At 37.4% G+C, this 20,643-nt stretch overlaps 1 protein-coding gene across 14 annotated transcripts in view; it reads left to right on the top strand.

Annotated features, from left to right (window-relative positions):
- The window catches only part of R3hdm2 (R3H domain containing 2), a 150,329-nt gene that overhangs the window by 13,172 nt on the left and 116,514 nt on the right, over window positions 1-20,643 (top strand). For 13 of the 14 annotated variants that reach the window (XM_076854751.1, XM_076854755.1, XM_076854753.1 and 10 more), the window contains exon 2: window positions 12,445-12,565. The gene's annotated coding sequence lies outside the window, so the exon portion shown is untranslated. Of the gene's footprint in view, window positions 1-12,444; window positions 12,566-20,643 lie in introns of those variants that run through there. The other variant, XM_076854760.1, reaches the window with a different exon arrangement.

Here is a 20,643-nt window from a genome sequence, read left to right as displayed (position 1 = left end):
GCGGGTCCTCCACTGCTGAACCACAATCCCAGTCAAGGACAGTACACTCTTAAATAAGAGTTTCTAGACCTTCTCGTTTCTCTCTTTTTTTTTGGAGTGGGGTGGGGTTTGAGGGATTGAACCCAGGAGTAGTTTATCATAAAGCTACCCACTTCTCAGCCCTTTTAAAACATTTTTTAGAATTTTTAGATAGGGTCTTGCTAAGTGACTGAAGGTCTTGTTAAGTTGCTGAGGCTGACTTCAAATTTGCAGTCTTACCTCAGCCTCCTTAGTCATTGGGATTACAGGTATATGCCACCATGCCCAGTAGAAAGAGGGATCTTTAATTAATATTACAGAATTGCTTCCTGAGTAAGGATCTAAGGTCAAGAAAATTCATGAAAAAGCATTCTCTTTCATTCACTCAAACATTTAATAGGTGCTTTATTTGTTATTAAGTCACATGCTGAGAATACCAGGATAAATGGGACATTGCCCTTACTCTAAAAAAAAAAAGCTTGTGATTTATTGAAGATTACAAAAAAGTAAATGAACTACAAGGTAATAAGTGTGACAAAGAGGTGATAAAAATATGAGAATGAAGAGGAGGGATAGTTAGCTCAAAATGGCAAATTAGATTAAGCTCTTCAGAAGAGGGTGAAGTTTGAATTTATCTCAATGGATTCATTAATTCAACCAGCATTTAAATGGCTACAATTCTAGGTGCTAGGGTTAAAAAAACAGAAACAAACAACTGACCACTACTTACTTTTAAAAGAGTTCAAACAAGTCAGTCAGCAACTCTCTAGTCTAATGAACACTGAGAGGAATGTATAAGGGTGCTTTGGAGCACAAAGGAAGTCTGGAAAAACTTTCTGTCAGGGGATAATGCTCCAGCTGAATCTTGAAGGACCACTAGAGATTAGCTAGGTGGAGAAGTATGAGGAAGAAAGTTGTAGAGAGGAACTGCGTATGTAAGGGTGGAAGTGTAGAACAGAGCAGCATGGGGCTTTTACCAGACTGCAAGGTATAGAATGGATGTTTCTGGAGATTAGAGAAAAAGCTGTATAGGTAGGGGCCCAGTCTTGAAGCCCCTGATAGGCAAAAAAGTTTTGAATATGTCTTAAACTATGAGAGGATTTACTTTTTAAAAAATATCACTTATAGCAATTGGAGGACTACATTACAAAATAGATTGGGATCAGAGAATTCATTTAGAGACAGTCACAGTAATCCACATAAAAAGTCCAAAGTGGTCATGTAAATGTACAGTGATGGATGGATTCAAGTGATATTTAAGAGATACAATCTGGGGCTGAGGATGTGGCTTCAGTGGTAACGCGCTCGTCTGGCATGCGCAGGGGTGCTGGGTTTGATCCTCAGCACCACATAAAAATGAAATAAAGATGTTGTGTCCACTGAAAACTAAAAAATAAATATTAAAAAATTCTCTCTCTCTCTTTTTTTAAAAAAGATACAATCTGTTAGACATGGAGATTGTGAGAGAGAGAGAGAGAGAGAGAGAGAGAGAGAGAGACAGAGACAGACAGACAAACTTAGGCAGAGAGAGAATGAATAGTGGTAAGGGTGATCCCTTGGATGACTTCTATTTTTCTGGGTGCCAAGACAACTTAGTGATATCAGTGAATTAGGGAATATAGGAAAATGCTTGTTTGGGAATAAAAAGTTTTAGACTGGTTGAATTTGAGGTACCTGTGGAATCATGGAAATAAATTCATAGTAGGCATTTGGATATACTAGTATGGAGGTCGAGAGAAGAATTGGGGGCTGAAGAGAGATTTGGGAATCAGCAGTATACACTGAAGTTGAGGTGATGGGTTTGGGTCAGCTAAGGGGCATGAAGAGTGGGTGGAGGAGACAGCTTTGGAGAACACCGGCAGTTAAAGGTGTAACTGGTCAAAGTGGAGCTCTGGAAGGAATCAGAGGAGGCCAGAAAGATGGAAAGCCAGTAATGTATGTGTGATGAGAACTAGGAGACTTTCAAGAAGGAGGAAGGTAGTAATAGTTATCAGATGTGGGGGGAAGTTTAAGTCTGATAAAGAAAGAAAAAAGCTCACTGAATTTGTTACTTAAGTAATTAATAATTTCAGGGAGAGCAGAATCACTGGCTTGATGAGTACAGAGGCCAAACTGCATTGGATTAAGGAATAAGTGGGAGGGAAGAAAAAATGGTAAGCAAGCTCTGCCTTTCCAGGTGATGCAGTGAAATGGAGAAAGGACAGTAGTGAGAGGGAACATGGGGTTCAAGGAAGTGTTTTTTTTTCCTTTTTTTTTTTTTTTTGGTGGTGTTGGGGATCAAACCCAGGGCTTTTGCATGCTGGGCAAGAGCAGTACCACTGAGTTATATCACCAGCTCTCAAGGAAATGTTTTAAGGTGAGAGACTCAAGCATATTTGTATGTTGAGGGCAGCGAACAAGAAGAGAGAGGTGATTATCTTGTGAAATTCTTGAGCATGTAGAGAAAAAGTAGAAGAATTATAGTCATTATTTTCTCCTTTATTAAGATAAGAACGATAAGGTCAAGAAAGGGTGAGGAAAAAAAAAACTTCAAAAGTTTTTTTTTCAAGAAAGGGTGTTTGGTATCTGAACAAAGGAATTTGAGGGAATTCCTGCCATAATTGTTACATTTATATTCCCTGTGATATAGGAGACTTACTCTCTTAGGGTAGAGGGCTTGTGTGTTAAGGGTTGGTAGAATATCTTTGAGAAGAGAGGCAAATTTGAATAGCTGTTGAGAGAATGGGTAGAACAGCTGCTGACAAGACTCCTATGGCTAGGCAAACAAAGACATGGTGCCTGGGAGGGCATTCTAAGTATATAGAATAGCCTGGGCAAAAACCTCAAGGACATTAAAGAATGTTATTATGTATGGATTTTGTTATGTCTAAATACTGTTAGTTTGAATGACTGGATAAAAGGCTGTATATACAGCCAGGTTTTATTTTATTAAAATATTTTAAAAAACTAGAATATTTATTGCATGACTATTGAAATTCTCAAGGTGAACTAGATGCTGCAACAGCTGTAGGGCCTGATTTTTAAAATTTTTAAAATTTTATTAGAGCTTTATACATAGTAATTGGGTTAAGGCCTGCTTTTTATGGTGGGCTTTATAAGTTAAGTTAAGGAATTTGGAATATTTTGAGGCAAAGATAGCTTTTGAAGTTTTTTTTTTTTTTCTCCTTCCTTTTGTGGTACTTGGGGTTGAACCTAGGGGCATTCTACCACTGAGCCACATCCCTAGAGCTTTTATTTATTTACTTTTTAAAAATTTATTTATGGACCTTTATTTATTTATTTTTATTTCTCACTTAGGTACCCAGGCTGGCTTTTTTTTTTTTTTTTTTGAAGCCACCCATGTAGTTTTATTTATTTTTACCCACTTAATTTTCAAGTTTTTATAGCCACGTTATGAAAAGCAAAAAGGAACAGGTACAAACATTCTCATATTGCATTTTGAACATAATGTATTTAAAATATTATTATTTCAATACATAATTAGATCAGAATTATAAGAAAATTTACTACTTTTTAACAAATTGTGACATATTTCGCACCAATAGCACATCTCTGTTTAATGCTCAATTTTATTTTTTATTTTATTATTTTTTTTAAATATTTATTTATTTTAGTTCTTGGCGGACACAACATCTTTGTTTGTATGTGGTGCTGAGGATCGAACCCGGGCCGCACGCATGCCAGGCGAGCGCGCTACCGCTTGAGCCACATCCCCAGCCCCAATGCTCAATTTTAAATTAAAGTGAAATACAGGTTGTGTTGAAGGGCAAAATATTCTGTATGCTTCATCTTTAAAAAATGTAAATTAGTTAGAATTAAATAAGTTGTTCAATCCCTTGGTACCTCCCTCTAGCCACTACCGTTTCATTGGCAGATGGCCACTGTATCAGACAGGAAAGAGCATTTCCACCTGTCCAGAAAATTCCCTCTCCCTTATTTCCAAGTTCCTTCTTTCAGACCCAGACACCACTTTCTGATTTCTATTATTGCAGGCTCCATATGATGGGAATGTATGGAATATACTCTTTTTATGCATTGGTATTTTTTTTTTCCTTTAGGTCTAATTGTTTTGAAGAATCATTCAAGCTGGGCCTGGTGGCACATGCCTGTAATTTGAGTGACTCAGGAGGCTGAGGCAGGAGGATCACAAGCATAAAGCAGACCTGGGGGTCAGGGCTTTCTTCCATCCTCAGGCATTGGGGAAGTGGATGTTGAACCAGAGCCCACACTGCCTTGATGCTCAAATGCAAATCAGTGTTTCATAGCTTGTAGCAGGGATTCCAGGGGTCTCCCATCTATTGACTCACTGCCAGCCTCCAACCTCAGGTTTTTGATTTGCTGCAAGATCTGACTTAGTCTGCAAGTGAGAACTGATGATTTCCAGGGATCATTTTCTTGGCACTGGCGCTCCATCCTTCCCTAACTACTTTGAATTCTATCCCATGAACACAACCTTCTCTCATTGCTCCAAGGGCCACTTCTACCTCTTTGTCTAGGTGATCCAGTGCTCCCTTTGGTTTTTAAAGTTGTTGATTCTTCTGATTTTCTTTGTATGCTTCTTTGTTTTCTTTTTTCTGTTTGTTTCTGAGTAATGTTATCAATTCATTCTTAGTACATACATTTCCTGGTGCTCAGGAGATAGTCCCGCTCTCTAGGGATCTTTAACACCTGTATAGCAGAGCAACCCAGGACTCCAAAAGCAGAGTGAAGCCTAGAGCCGAATTGCCCAATTTGATCTTGAACTTGGGATCCCACTGCTTTAGCTTCCTAAAGAGCTTGGATTATAGGCATGTGCCATGTTGCCTGGCAGAGCCTCTGAAGTTTTGGTACTGAGGATTGAACTCAGGGGTACTCAACCACTCAGCCACATCCCCAGCCCTATTTTGTATTTTATTTAGAGACAGAGTCTCACTGAATTGCTTAGTGCCTCGCTAAGTTGCCAAGGCTGGCTTAGTACTTGTTAGTTTGAATGACTGGAGAAAAGGCTGTATATATGGTCAGGTTTTATTTTATTAAAATATTTGAAAAATTAGAATATTTATTGCATGACTATTGAAATTCTCATGACTATTGAGACCCTCCTGAGCTGCTGGGATTCCAGGCATGTGCCACTGCGCTCAGTGCCTCAGAAGATTTTTATCAGGGAAATAGGTTGATTAGTTTGTATTTTAGAAAAGAAGGTATGCTGGAAATTTAATGAAAAGAGAGGATTTAGAATAGAGGGAGAGAGACTGTTGGGAGGCTCTTATAGCTTTGTAGTATATTAAAGTCAGGACAGACGGAGGTATATCAGTTAAGAAGCAACCAGCAAATCTCAGGAACTTGAAATAATGTTATTTCTCACCCATGCTACATGTGTCCATTAGGGATAGGCTAGAGACATTTAATCCTGAGACAAAGGATGACATAACAGCCACCATTGGTACATTGCCTTTTACTCTGCTCCAGGTGGAAGAGAGCTCTGGAGGCTTTGCCCCGTTTATTAAATGCTCTGCACTGAAGTGGTGGGAGTGGGGAAGCGGGGACAGAAAATGAGAAGATCAGATGGATCCAGGAGATGGTACTAGAATTTGGCAATTGTTTAAATGTGGGAGGAAAGGGAAAGAAATGTGAATGAATGGCTGTTGGATTTGTTTTGGGTTACTGGGTTGGGTTGCTAATTGAGATAAGTAAAGGGCAAGTTTGGGAGTGGAGGAATGTTGGTAAAGCATTCATGTTTAGAAATGTCTAGCAGCTCATTGTGTAAATAGGTCTGGAACTCTGGAGAGAGGCAAGATTTAGGAGTACTCTGCTCATGAGGGGGTACAGTCCATAATAGGGGATGAGATCACCCAGGGCAAACTTGTAGGATGAAGAGATCTGACATGGAGTCCCAGGAAATATCCTTTGAAGGACCACTCCTGATCTGATGATACTGTACTTTGTATCCTTCCCCCACCTTTCTCTCTTTACTGGAGATTGAACCCAGGTGCATTCTACTACTAAGCTGCACACCCATCCTTTTTTATTTATTTATTTATTTAAAAAATTTTTTTTAAATCTTTATTTTCTAGTTATTGGTGGACACAACATCTTTGTCTGTATGTGGTGCTGAGGATCGAACCCCGGGCTGCACGCATGCCAGGCAAGCGCGCCACCGCTTGAGCCACATCCCCAGCCTCTTATTTTTTATTTTGAAGCAGGGTCTTGCTAAATTGTTAGCTGACTTTGAGCTTTGCATCCTCCATCCTCAGGTTCTTGATTTGCTGGGATTATAGGCATGAGCCACTGTGCTGGGCTCTGACTTTGGATCTCAATGCCTTTGTGTGTGTGTGTGTGTGTGTGTGTGTGTTGGGGATTGAATTTGGATGCTTTATCACTGAGTTACATCCTCAGTTACTTTTATTTTTTATTTGAGACATAGTTTCATTAAATTAAGATATTAATTTGCTGAGGCTGGCTTCAAACTTGTGATTTCCCCTGTCTCCCCTTACTAGTTGCTGAGATTACAGGCATGTGCCTTTGTGCTAGGTGCCTTTTGTTTTCTTTTATTTTAGGGCTGGGCATGTACCTCATTTGGTAGAACTTATGCTTTACTTTCGTGAGGCCCAGCATTTGATCTCCAGAACTGTAAAAATAAAAGAATAAAAAAGATTTGACATTTTGTGATCAAGGCAGTTTATATATATTCCTAATAAGTAACCCACTAATGATTTTTTTGAGGAAGAAATAAAAAGTAAGCTGGGAAGCTTTTTCCATGATTTGACATGTTCTATAGAGTATGTTAGTTCTTAGATCTATTTGTCTGAGTGGAGGGTTTATTGTTATTGGGCCTTAGATAGAATATGTTTTAATCTCCAAAATAGTAATTCCCATAAAGATACTGTTGATCTTTTTTATTTCTAGCTCCAATAATTTTGTGGAAGAATTTTGAACTATAGGAAAGCTGAAGAAATGATACAGTGTAGTCCAGTATGACCTTTACCTGTATTTATCGATTGATAATATTTTGCCACATTTAGGAGCTTGCTTTCTTCCCTCCGTTTTGCTTTTAAACCCTTTCTACACGAGTATATGCAATATTAAAAATTTTTTGTAATATTTATTTTTCAATTGTAGTTGGACACAATACCTTTATTTTACTTATTTATTTTTATGTGGTGCTGAGGAGGATCAAACCCAGAAGAGCCTCATACGTGCTAGGCGAGCGCTCTACCGCTAAGCCACAACCCCAGCCCACAAAATTTTTTTTATAGTTTAGTATGTATTAGGAATTTTTATTTCTAATTTTTATTAGAAATAAATTACTAACACTAGGACACTTCACCCTAATATTTCTTAAGCATCTAATCACTGAAGAACAAGTGTTTTTTAATATTAAAATGCCATTTTTATATTAAAATGTTTATATTTTTTATATTAAAATGTTTTTATATTAAAAATGCCATTTTCAAACTCATTATCACAAAATATTTTACAGTGATACATGTATATAGTTTATAAATTTTCTCAGTTATTACAATATGCTTTATAGCTCCACATTTATTCAAGTGTCATTTGTTACATTTAATTATCATGTTTGTAGTGTTCTTTGTGTCCTAATTTAGAGCAGTGTTTTTTTTTTTTTTTTTTCATGTCATTGTTTTGTTTTTCAATATTGTGGACTACTGACCCCAAGGCCTCATACTAGGTAAATGCTCTAGTGCTGATCTATATACCCAGCCCTTTTAAAATTTTGTTTTTGAGATAGGGTCTTGATAACTTGTCCAGGCTGGCCTCTAACTTGTGATCCTCTTGCCTCAGATTCCTAGTAATTAGGATTACAAGTGTATGCCACTGTTCCTGGCTTATCATTGATATTTTTTAATTAATTAATTTTACAGAATAATGCATTTTGACATATAGTTGTCATTGATATTTTTGAAGAGTCTAGGCCAGACTATTTTGAATAATATTCTACAGTTTAGGGGCTGGGATTGTGGCTCAGCGGTAGAGCGCTCGCCTAGCATGCGTAGGGCCCTGGGTTCGATTCTCAGCACCACATAAAAATAAATGAATAGAATAAAGGTATTGTGTCCAACTACAACTAAAAAAAAAAATTAAAAAAAATATTCTACAGTTTGGATTTGTCATTAGATTCTGGGTAAGCATGTGACAAGAATACTACCTAGGTGATGTTGTGTGTATATAATGTCACTTTGTCCAGTTATTGGTGTTGTTAAGTTTGATCACTTGGTTAAGTTTATGTCTGCTAGATTTCTTCATTGTAAATGTGCCTTTTTCCTTATTGTAATTAAGAAATTATATTTGAAAGCCAGACATGTGGTACATACCTGTAATCCTATCCATTCAGGAGGCTAAGATGGAAGGATCACTTGAGCCCAGGAGTTCTGATTAGCCTAGGCAATCTAGTGAGGCCACTATCTCCAGGAAAAAAAAAAAGGAGGAGGAGGATGAAAGAAGGAAAGAAACAGTCTGTGGGATTTTTTTTTTTTTTTTTTTTTTTTTCCAGTCCTGGTGATTGAAGCCAGGGCCTGCTGCATGTTAGTGCTCTTCCACTGAACTGCATCCCCAGCTCTGTGGGATGATACTTTCAAGATTTTGTGATTCTTGTATTACCTTTTCCCCAGTGGCATTGGCATGTATTGATGAGCATTGTCCGAATCTGTTATTAAATTGATGATTTCAAAATGTTCATTCTCAGATTGTCTCATTCCGTTTACATTTGCTAGTTATAGTTAGTATTGTTTTATGGGGGGAAAATCTTAATTTTCTCCTTTTTGAGGTCAATGGAATTGTTATTTTTAAAAAAAGTTATGATCCTTGCTGTCAGTATTAAAAGTCCCAACAAGATTGACTGGTTAAAAAAAAAAAAAAACTACAATTGTCCTAAATTGAACCCAGGGCCTTGTAAATGCTAGGCAAGTGCTCTACCACTGAGATATGTTCCAGCCCCTTTAAAAATATTTTCTTGGGGTACTGGGGATTGAATTCCAGGGTGCTCGACTACTGAGCCATGTCCCCAGCCTTATTTTATTTTAGACAGGGTCACACTGAGTTGCTTAGCCCCTCATTTTTGCTGAGGCTGGTTTTGAACTCACAGTCCTCCTGCTTCAGCCTCCCAAGCCACTGGGATTACAGGCACGCCCCACCAAGGCTAGCCCCTTTAAAAGTTTTTTATTTTGAGACACGATCTTGCTAAATTGCCCAGGCTGGCCTTGAATTTACCTTCTGCCTCAGTTTCCTGAATGGCTGGGATTATAGGTGTATGCTGCCACACTTGACTTCCTGAAGTCAATAGTTTCTGACAGAACCTTGATTTCTTTTGTGGGATCCTTTATGGGAAAGTTACCTCTCATTCCTTTTTTTTTTTTTTTAATACTAGAGATTGAACTCAGGGACACTTAACCACTGAGCCACATCCCCAGCCTTTTTTTTTGTTTTGTTTTATTTAGAGACAGGGTCTCACTGAGTTGCTGAGGTTTGCTTTGAACTCACTATCTTCCTGCCTTAGCATCCCGAGCTGCTGGGATTGTAGGCGTACACCACTGCTCCTGGCTACCTCTCATTCTTAAATATTTTTCTTTTATTATTTATGGGATCAGTTATTTCTAGTAAAAAATAGATTCCAGACTTTAGACTCTTTGAATCTTCCCAGATATAATAAAATTATCTAAGCTGAATTATTTCACAGAGTGAAATATAATATATTATAGGTATCTGTAGAGAAAAGAGATATTGCACAACAGATTGGCATTTTATTACTCCCCCCACCACTTGGTGGTGACATGAAAGTGAAAATAAGTATGAATATCCTGTTACTCTTATGTAGTCCAGGTTGTAGTCACTTATGAATTGTTTCAGTCTTCTTCATATTTTTTGTGGTTCCTGAGATTGATCTAGGATTGCCTAGCCTTGTGAATGCTAGGTAAAAGCACCCTGAGCTACATCCCCAACCCTTTAATTTTTTTTTAAATTTTGAAACAGGGTCTTGCTAAGTTGCCCAGGACTGGCTTTAAACTTGCCTTAGCCTCCAAAGTAGTTGGGATTACAGGTGTGCATCACTTTGACTGGCTGATTTGTTTCACTCTTTGTGTCTTGGGCTGTCTGAATTAAAATCAAAATTGTCTTAGCTAGGGAAACTTCTAAACCCTCTTTGTACTTTGGGCTTTGAACCTGCATCTTGAATTCCTTCTTATGTATATTTTACATATCGGACTGTGAATATAATGTGGGAAACTGACCTGAAGTTAGGGTGTTTATTGTATTGAACATTTCTGATAGAGTTTAGTTTCATAGTTCCTTAAGAGGTCTGATATTTTAGAAAATCCAAAATGGAGTTAGTCTTAGAAACAGGTGTGTGGTGCATGCTTGTGATACAAGCAATTTGTGAGGCTGAGGCAAAGGATCTCAAGTTTGAGGCCAATCTCAGCAACTTATTGAGACCCTGTCTCAAGACAAAAATTAAAAAACTAGGGGGCTGGGGTTGTGGCTCAGTGGGAGAGTGCTTGCCATCTTGTTTGAGGCATTGGGTTCAATTCTCAACACTGCATATAAATAAATAAAATAAAGCCCATTAACTACTGAATTTTTTTTTTTTAATTGAAAACTAAGGATGTAGCTCAGTGGTGAAGGGCTCCATCTGAGGTTAAATCCCCAGTACCAAAACAAACAAACAACAGCAACAAAAACCTTAGAATTGGTATGTGATACAGCAAAATCACTTAATGGATCCAGTAGTTTGAGAATAAATGTACTTCTTTCTTTTTTTTTTAATAATATTTATTTATTTTTTTTAGGTGTAGATGGATACAACACAATACCTTTATTTTTATGTGGTGCTGAGGATCCAACCCAGGTCCAGCCCGTGCTAGGCAAGCGCTCCATCACTGAGCCACAGTCCCAGCTCACCCCCCCCTTTTTAATATCTACATAAAAATAAGACATGTCTTTCTTTTTTTAAAAAAAGTTTTTGGGCTGGGGATATGGCTCAAGTGGTAGCGCGCTCACCTGGCATGTGTGAGGCACTGGGTTCGATCCTCAGCACCACATAAAAATAAAATAAAAAGATATTGTGCCCACCTAAATCTAAAAAATAAATATTTAAAAAAAATTTTAGTATTGATGGGCCTTTATTTTATTGATTTATTTTTATGTGGTGCTGAGAATCGAACCCAATGCTTCACACATGCTAGGCAAGTGCTCTACCACTGAGCCACAACCCCAGCCGCAAGACATGTCTTTCCCATCCATAAAAAACATTTTATTCTGAAGGTGAACCCCATTAATCTATTTGTGCTTTCATTTGATGTGGAAACATAAACATGGTTTGTAAGGAAGGTGAAGAGGTGTTAATATGTTCTGTTCATATATTTAAAGTCCTGCATGTTATCCCTGTGGGAAAAATACAGAATATTTTTTGGGTGTGTGTGATCATTTCCAGAAGTCATAGATAGTCTTTTAATTAACACCATTGCTAACCTTTTAGTTGACTTATAGATGTATCATTTTATGTAGATGACTGCTTTAAGATTGCTTAAGAGAATAGCTGCCTGGCAACATAAAAGTATGGATATTAAAATGAATTGCATGCTTTCCAACTATTTCTATTACTTGGCTAAATTTAGAACTATGAAGAGCTCTTGTAGAATTGAAGTCTCTGGGGATTTTAATAGTTAAGGCAGGTGGTATTCAGCTTTCCAGAGTAAGGAAGAAGAAAGGTAGCTTCAAATTAATTTTTGCACTAGAACCAAGTCACTTAATTAAAACATAGCATTCAAGCCAGTCATGGTTGGTGCACACCTGTAATCCCAACAACTCGGGAGGTTGAGGTAAGAGGATCACAAATTTGAGGCTGGCTTCAGCAATTTAGCGAGGCATAAGAAACTTTGCAAAAACCTGTCTCAAAATTTAAAAAAATTAAAAAGCGGGGGAGGGGGGCTGGGCAACCCCAAAAACTAAAGGCCAATTGTTTTCTCTAATATGTGGATGCTAACTCATAATAAGGGGGACAGGTAGAGAAGAATAGAAGTACTTTGGATTAGACAAAGAGGAATGAAGGCAAGGGAGGGGAAATGGGAATAGGAAAGATAGTAGAATGAATCAGGCATTACTATATCCTATGTGCATATGTGATTACACAACCAATATAATTCTACATCGTGTGTAACCAGAAGAATGAGAAATTGTATTCCATATATGTATAATATGTCAAGATACATGCTATCATGTATAACTAAAAAGAATAGAGGGGGTCTGGGAATGTGGCTCAGTAGTTAAGTGCCCCAGGTTCGATTCCTGATACTTAAACAGACAAATAAACAAATAGAGTCCAGTGAAATAGCAGAACTATTGTGAGACTTTTATTTGATTACTGTATTGCTGAAAGATTGTCAGAGCTGAATTCAGAGTGGTTAAAGAGATCTTTTTTTTTTTTTTTCCTCCCAGGTGAATTGCTAGAGGCTATCCACTACCCTTTCCCAGTGTCTCTCCAAGTTACATTTGATAAATACTATTCTTAATACTTCACCCTGGATGGATGAGGCAATACATCTCAGCTAGTAATCAGGTGAGCATCATACTTGATTGCTATGGGAATTTTGTGATGATGTTGGAATTGTTGTTGTAAATTCACACTAGAGTTTATATAGGATATTTTGGCAAGAAACTTAATTATTGCATGTATATTTTTTTGTACATGGAATGTGAAGAACTGTTGATATAGTTTGGGTAGGACCTCAACACAAGAAATGGCAGATAAAAGAGTAGTTACTTTGAGTAGCTAATTCAAATTAAATGTAAGTTAAAAATAGAATAATATTTTATATACGATGAATATGATATGTTTAGTACCTGATTTGGCAATCGGAAAAGTAATATTTTTCATTACTATAGCATGAAGTTTGGACAAAAACACAAATTTATTATAAACTGACAAGAAAAATTCATAAAAATGAAACAGTTATTGTGAATCTTGATTTATACAAGTGGAATTATAAATTAGCTGCACTCGGCGGCTCAGAGGATTTACTAATAAAATATTATGAAGGAGGTTATGGATGTTTTCTTATTTTCTTTTTCTTTCTTTCTTTTTTTTTTTAAATCTCCATATGAGAATATGAGAACATATGTTTCTTTTGTAATTGGAGAGGGGAAACATTGTTTTTGTGTTTGTGTGGCAGGGGTGGTTCTGGGAACTGAACCCAGGGTCACTTAACCACTGAGCCACATCCCCAGCACTCTTTTATATTTTATTTACAGACAGGGTCTCACTAAATTGCTGAGGCTGGCTTCAGCCTCCTGGGCAGCTGGGATTACAAGTGTGCACCACGATGCCTAGCATAGTACTTAGTGAAAAAAAGAAAAGAAAAGGGATAAAGGAGCTGTGTGCTATTGCACACACCTGAAATTTCAGTGCCTTGGGAGGCTGAGGCAGTAGAATTGCAAGTTCAAGGCTACCATAAGCAATTAAGTGAGACCTCTCAAAATAAAAATTGAAGAAGAAAGAACTGGGGATGTAGCTCAGTGGTAGAGCACCCCTGGGTTCAATTCCCTGTACTACAACAACTGAATAAATAGGAATAAAAGGGTTATGAATCAACTCTAAAACGTGCAATACTCCATCTTCTTTTTTGTTTTTTTAATTATTTTTTAGTTGTAGTTGAACACAATACCTTTATTTTGCTTATTTATTTATATGTGGTGCTGAGGATCGAACCCAGCGCCTCAGACATGCTAGGCAAGCCCTCTACCGCTGAGCCACAACCCCAGCCCCTCCAGTTTCTTTTTCTCCTCCAGTTGACTTGTTTTTCACCACTGGAGTGGTGGTCTATCTCTAATTAGAGATAGATACTACCTATCTCTAAGTATCAGGTTCTTTGTTTCCTGGGTTTTCCAGCTTTTCCTTTGAGTAAGTGCTTTCCCTTTGTATTGCAGCTGAAGTTTTTATAAAATAACTTCATTGTACTTAATCATTACTTAATCAATTAACTAACAAATTTCTTCCTCTCTCCTTTCCCTTTTCCCTGTCATGCCCTCCCCCTCTTGTAGTGGGGATTGAACCCAGGGCCTCTAGCTTCTATAAGCAAGTGCTCTGCCACTGAGCTACATCCTCGTCCTAGGTTAGCATTTTGGTGTCAAAAAGTGACGCTGCCAAATTTCAAGAGGACAGTATTATATGGTTTTCTAGAGTAATACTTAATTTTAGGGCTGGGGTATATCTCAGTGCATGTGCAAAGCCCTGTATTCAGTCCCCAGCACCCCTCACCACAAATAAACCAAACTTCTAATTTTAACATTAGAGTGGCCCTTGGGATGACAGGAAAGAATATTGGATTTTTCCACAGGTTCCAGGTTCATAAAAATTCTTAAAAATGAATCTTTGGAGGCTAGGCATTATTCTTGGGTAGTTGGATTTTGTGTGTATTAAAGGCTAGCCATGTGGAGATAAAACATGATCAGTTAATAAGATATAATGGATTAAGCTTGTGGGGAAAAAGGAAAAAAAAGGTGGGGGTAGATCTAAAAATCAAAGGGAGATCAGTAGAAGAAAGAGACCAAGGGGTGGGAGATGAGGAGGGAGGGGAGAAGTGCTGGGGAGTGATACTGGTTAAATTATATTGTTGTATAGTGTGCATGTACGAATATGTAACAACAAATCCCATCAATATGTACAACTATAATGTACCAATTAAAATGTGGATAAGAGGGGGTGGAGCTGTAACTCAGTGGCATACTGCTTGCCTAACATGTGTGAGGCACTGGGTTTGATTCTCAACACCATATATAAATAATTAAAATAAAAGTCCATTGACAACTAAAAAAATATTTTTAAAATGTGGATAAGAAAGATACAATGAATTAGATCCTGTGATGTAGACAATTGAAGTTAATTGTGTAGTACAAATAAATGCACAAGAATAGAAGAGATAAATCAATATAGAAAGGTTTCATGGAAGAGGTAGGAAAAGAACTGGGCTTTTTTTTTTTTTTTTTGTTACTAGGGATTAATCCTAGGGGTGCTTAATTACTGAGCCACATTCCCAGCCCTTTTCATTGTTTTTTATTTTGAGACAGGTTCTCACTATGTTGCTTAGGGCCTGGCTGAATTGCTGAGGCTGGCTTTGAACTTTAGAACCTCCTGCCTCACCCTTCTAGGTTGCTAGGATTGCAGGTGTACTCTACTGCACTGGCTTGATTTGGGCTTTGAAAATAGAGTAATAAACAACATTTCAGCTATCATATATCATACATGCATTTTTTTCCTTTCCTTTTTTTTTTCTTTCTCTCTTTTTTTCTTTTTTGTGATACTAGGGGTTCTCACATGATAGGCAAGTTCTCTACCACTGAGCTACATCCCCAGGCTTTCTTTTAATTTTTATAAGGCAGGGTCTGACTAAATTGCTGAGGCTGGCCTTGAACTTGTGATCTTCCTGTTTCAGCCTCTGAGTAGTTGGGATTAAAAGGATGTGTCACCAGGTTGTACTTTTCTTTCTTTTTTTGGTTAGACATAATACCTTTATTTTATTTATTTATTAAAAAGAGAGAGAAAGAATTTTTTAATATTTATTTTTTAGTTTTCAGCAGACACAACCTCTTTGTATGTGGTGCTGAGGATCGAACCCAGGCCGCACGCATGCCAGGCAAGCGCGCTACCGCTTAAGCCACATCCCCAGCCTCATATTTTATTTATTTTAAGTGGTGCTGAAGATTGAACCTAGTGCCTTACACATGCTAGGCAAGGGCTCTGTCACTGAACTACAACCCTAGCCCATGTACTTTTCTTTTTTACAAATTTTTCTTTTTTTCCCAATAGATACAGGGTCTTGCTATTTTGCCCAGGCTGGTCCTGAACCCCTGGGCAAAAGTGATCCTCTCCTGCTTTAGGTTTTGAGTACTACATGTGTGGTGACATGTGCCTATAGGCCCAACTAAGTTGGCTATCCAACTTTTTATTATGGAAAATTTCAGACATTCAAAAGTAGTGAAAGCAAGGCATGGTGGCACAAGCCTGTAATTCCAGTGGCTGAGGAGGCTAGGTTTAAGCATCATGGACAAATACAGAATAACTAGTGTGAAATATCAACTTAATGTGTATGTATTTACAGTGAAACACTCAGTATTGGGTTGCATTTTAGCCTGTTCATTCAACACACCATTAATTTAGTGGCAATGAAACAATGTAGTCTTTGTTCTCCTCTATAAGTAAATAATTACACTAATTGACTGTAAGCTATCAAGGAAGTCTTTCTGGAGTGGAGCCTTAAAAGACAAGTAGGGCAGGGGAATTCTATATTAGCAGCTTTTAAACTTTTTGGTCTATGCCCGACCTCTTTACTATTTTAAGAACCATTATGGACCCCAAAGAACTATTTACTTATGTGGGTTATATTTATTAATTTTGAACTCTAGCCAGGCACATGCCTCAAATCCCAGCTACTTGGGAGGCTGAGGGAGGAGGATCGAAATTTCAAAGCCATATTCAGCAATTTAGAGAGGCCCTAAGCAACTTAGTGTGAACTTGTCTCAAAATGAAAAATTAAAAGAACTAAGGGTATGGCTCAGTAATTAAGCATCCCTGGGGTTTAATCCCTGGTACCAAAAATTTAACTGTTAGAAGTTAAAACTAAAAAACAAATAATTTAAATACTTATTGATAAATTAAATATAATAATAATAAACATTTATGCTTGTAACACTTTATTTTTTATTTTTTTTTTGTGTGTGTGGTTTTGGGGATTGAATTCAGGGTCTTACACATACTTCCAAGTACTTTATCACTGAGCTACACCCCTCCCATAAAAAGTTTTTTATTTTGTGGTGCTGGGGATTGAACCCAGGGCCTTGTGCATGCCAGGCAAGCATTCTACCAACTGAGCTATATCCCCAGCCCCATAAAAAGCTTTTCTGAAACAAAAAATTTAATGAGGCGGGAGGAACATTATTTTACTTCTGCAAATCTCTGAATTAATAGAATTAATAGAATAATTGATATAAGAATAGATTCTTATATCAGCATCTGTGCTCAGTCTATTGCAGAATGTCATTTTAGTTGAAGTATATAAAGAAAATCCAGCCTCAGGGATATGTAATTGGAAATGGGAGGAATATTTAAATATTCTCTTCAGGTGATGATGATTATTTTCTTTGATATTACAGCCAAAGTAAAAAAAATGGTAGTTTTTTTTTTTTTTTTTTTTTTTTTTTTTTTTAGAGAGAGTGAGAGAGGAGAGAGAGAGAGAGAAAGAGAGAATTTTTTTAATATTTATTTTTTAGTTATCGGCGGACACAACATCTTTGTTTGTACGTGGTGCTGAGAATCGAACCCGGGCCGCACGCATGCCAGGCGAGCACGCTACCACTTGAGCCACATCCCCAGCCCCCAAAAATGGTAGTTTTTTAAAGACTACTTGCAATGTTGAATGTGAAACTATATAATGAACTTCAGTACTTGGCAATGTTAAAATCATTTTTGAGTCTGGAGATATAGCTCAGTGGTAGCAAACTGCATGCCTAACATGCGTGAAGTTCTGAGTTTGATCCTCAGTATCACAAGGGAAAAAAAAAAGCCATTTGTCTATGTTATACATTGAATAGTTGGTTTTTTTTTGATACTAAGTATTGAACTCAGAGGTACTCCACTGAGCCACATCCCCAACCCTATTTTGTATTATATTTGGAGACAGGATCTCACTAAGTTGCTTAGTGCCTCGCCATTGCTGAGGCTGGCTTTGGACTCGAGATCCTCCTGACTCAGTCTCCCAAGTTGCTGAGATTACAGGCATGCGCCACTGCAGCCAGCTTGAATAGTTCTTTTACTTATGTGTGATTTGGAAACATGAATTGATCAGTTGGAAAATATTGGTTCACTGAGTTATGTAGACCTTTCAAATGTTTGATTTATTTCATTATTTAAAAAATATATAATCACATTAATCAAGAGTACCACCTTTAGGAATGTCTATGTTTTTTCTACTTTTCAGTTGTTGATATAATTTTATTTATTTATATGTGGTGCTAGGTAACTAACCCAGTGAAGTCTGAGTATTGAGAAGCTATCAAGCTCGCAAAAGATAATGCATGTTTTTCAAGATTCTGATTTTTCACTTAAGAGCAGGAATTTTATCAAATTCCATTTGAATGGTATCAAATCAATAACATTGTTTGCTTTGAAGTAATAGGCTTACTTCTTTCATTTTTATGAAAAATACTGCAGATATATAAGGCTGAATAACCATAGTTTGCCAAAATTCTTTATTCAAATAAAATGCTAAATGAGAAAAGCCAGGACAGCTTGAAGTTCAGTTACAGAAGTGCTTTTCCTTGAGATAGTTGTACTTTTGTTTGTAGCAGAAGTGCTTTGTACTTACCATTTTGTTATGTAGATTATTAAAAAGATATGAACTCAAATGTGGAAATTTAATATAGTAAGCCCTTCATATGTGTAGGTTCTGCATTTCTTTCTTTCTTTCTTTTTTTAAATACCTTTATTTTATTTATTTTTATGTGGTGTTGAGGATCGAACCCAGTGCCTCACGCATGCTAAACAAGCACTCTCTCATTGAGCCCCAGCCCCAGCTCTAGCCCCTTGGTTCTGTACTTCTGAATACAAAAATTGTGGCTCTACTGAATATGTACATACTTTTTGTCTTGTCATTATTCCCTAAAAAGTACTTTATAATAATTATTGATATAGCATTTACATTAGATATTATAAACTAGAAATGATTTTAAATATGTGGAAAGATATGTGAAGATTATATGCAAATATAACTATGATGTTTTCTGCAGTCTGACTTGGCCTCTTTGCATGATGCCTATGTTCCAAAAGGGTAAGAGTGGAATTTGCAAGGCCTCTTGAGGTCCACCTTCAGAAGTTGTGGTGTCATTTATGCCTCACTCTGTTGATCAGAGCAAGTTACAAGGGCAGGGCAGACCTGATTCAAGCGATAGGGAAATGAACTCTGCTTCTTCCTCTTCTTCTTCTTCTTCTTTTTTTTTTTTTTTTTAAGAGAATTTTTTAATATTTATTTTTTAGTTTTTGGCGGACACAACATCTTTGTTTGTATCTGGTGCTGAGGATCGAACCCTGGCCGCACGCTTGCCAGGCAAGCGCACTACCGCTTGAGCCACACCCCCAGCTCTCTTCTTTTTTTTAACCAGGTATTGAACCCAAGGGTGCTTAACCACTGAGCCATATCCCCAGCCCTTTTTTATGTTTTGAGACAGGGTCTCACTGAGTTGCTTAGGGCCTCTCTCTACTGAGGCTGGCTTTGAACTTGAATCCTCCTGCCTCAGCCTTCTAAGTGGGATTACAGGCATGTGCCACCATGTCCGGCCCACTCTGGTCCTTTTATAGGCTATATAGCTTATTAGTTATTCAGAGTTACTAAGATGAACCTGAAATAACTCCCTCGCTGGCCAGGTGCTCAATGAAGGCAGGGAGGGAAAGGCTTGATAGCAGGAGGTATCTAGATTGTAGTTGTCTTGAGTAGACAGTGATTTTTTTTTTTTTTTTTAAATAATGTGAAATAAACAAGAATCTTGGGAAAGGCCAAGATGTCAGTGACCTGTCAACCTATCAGAGTGAATCAGCATAAGTTCCAGGTGAGGTGACAATGTCAACAAAATGAGCCCCTTGCCCTAAGTTTATTGGGCTTCTCATTAAGGTAGCTGCCACAGCTTCTTATTTTAGAGAAAACTAAAAATCATTTTTTAAGATTCAGCTGAGGGCTGGGGATGTGGCTCAAGCGGTAGCGCGCTCATCTGGCATGCGTGCGGCCGAGGTTCGATTATCAGCACCACATACCAACAAAGATGTTGTGTCTGCCAATAACTAAAAAAATAAATAAATATTATTAAAAAAAAGATTCAGCTGACTTTAAAAATAATTTATTATAGAGGGTGAGTGTAGGTACACCATTGAAAGTGACATGTGGCTGCTTTTCAGATTACAGCTTTTTTGGTGTACCCAAATGTCACATTTGTTCAAATCTTTGAAATTTGTCTTCAGGTGACTAGAGGCAGTTGTCCTTTTCTGAGTAAGTTTAATTAATTGCTTTGAGTCCCAGATAAGTGGATTTGCTACCTATAGTTTCTGATTTATCTGTTGCCCAAACCAGTGGTAATTTGATAGGAATAGGAACTCCGTGACATTTTATTATAAAGGATGGATATTGTCCGCTAAATACATCTGATTAGAAGTCTATGAAAAAGTATCTGTTTTTCTGGTGACAGGGTCATTATTAAAGCTTTATAGAATGTTCTACTAGTTAGATGACTGAATTGAATCATTCCATCCTTTGATGTTTTCTTCAAGGCATTATTTGGAGTGCTTTACAGAGCTCTTAGCAGTAGTGATTCTCTCATAGGCATTTCCATCTTGGGTGAGTTTAACCTAAGTTGTTCTGAACTATGAGGAACTCCTCATTGCAGTGGTCATAGTCAGATCTTTGGCAATTGCTTTTGTTTGAGATGTTTGTATTTGGGCCCCTCAGAACCGTAGAACTGTTGTGAGACTGGATTGCCATGTTATTTTCTGAGTGTAAATTTTACCTTCAGTGAAAGGAAGGAAGATTTCTGAGACTATAAGTCAGATTGTTACAATGAAGAAGAGAACACAGGGTTATTAACTTGGTTATCTTATTG

Source organism: Callospermophilus lateralis, chromosome 4 (genome assembly GCF_048772815.1).
Source record: "Callospermophilus lateralis isolate mCalLat2 chromosome 4, mCalLat2.hap1, whole genome shotgun sequence".
NCBI classification, from domain to species: domain Eukaryota; kingdom Metazoa; phylum Chordata; class Mammalia; order Rodentia; family Sciuridae; genus Callospermophilus; species Callospermophilus lateralis.
This window is presented reverse-complemented; position numbering and strand designations above follow the sequence as displayed.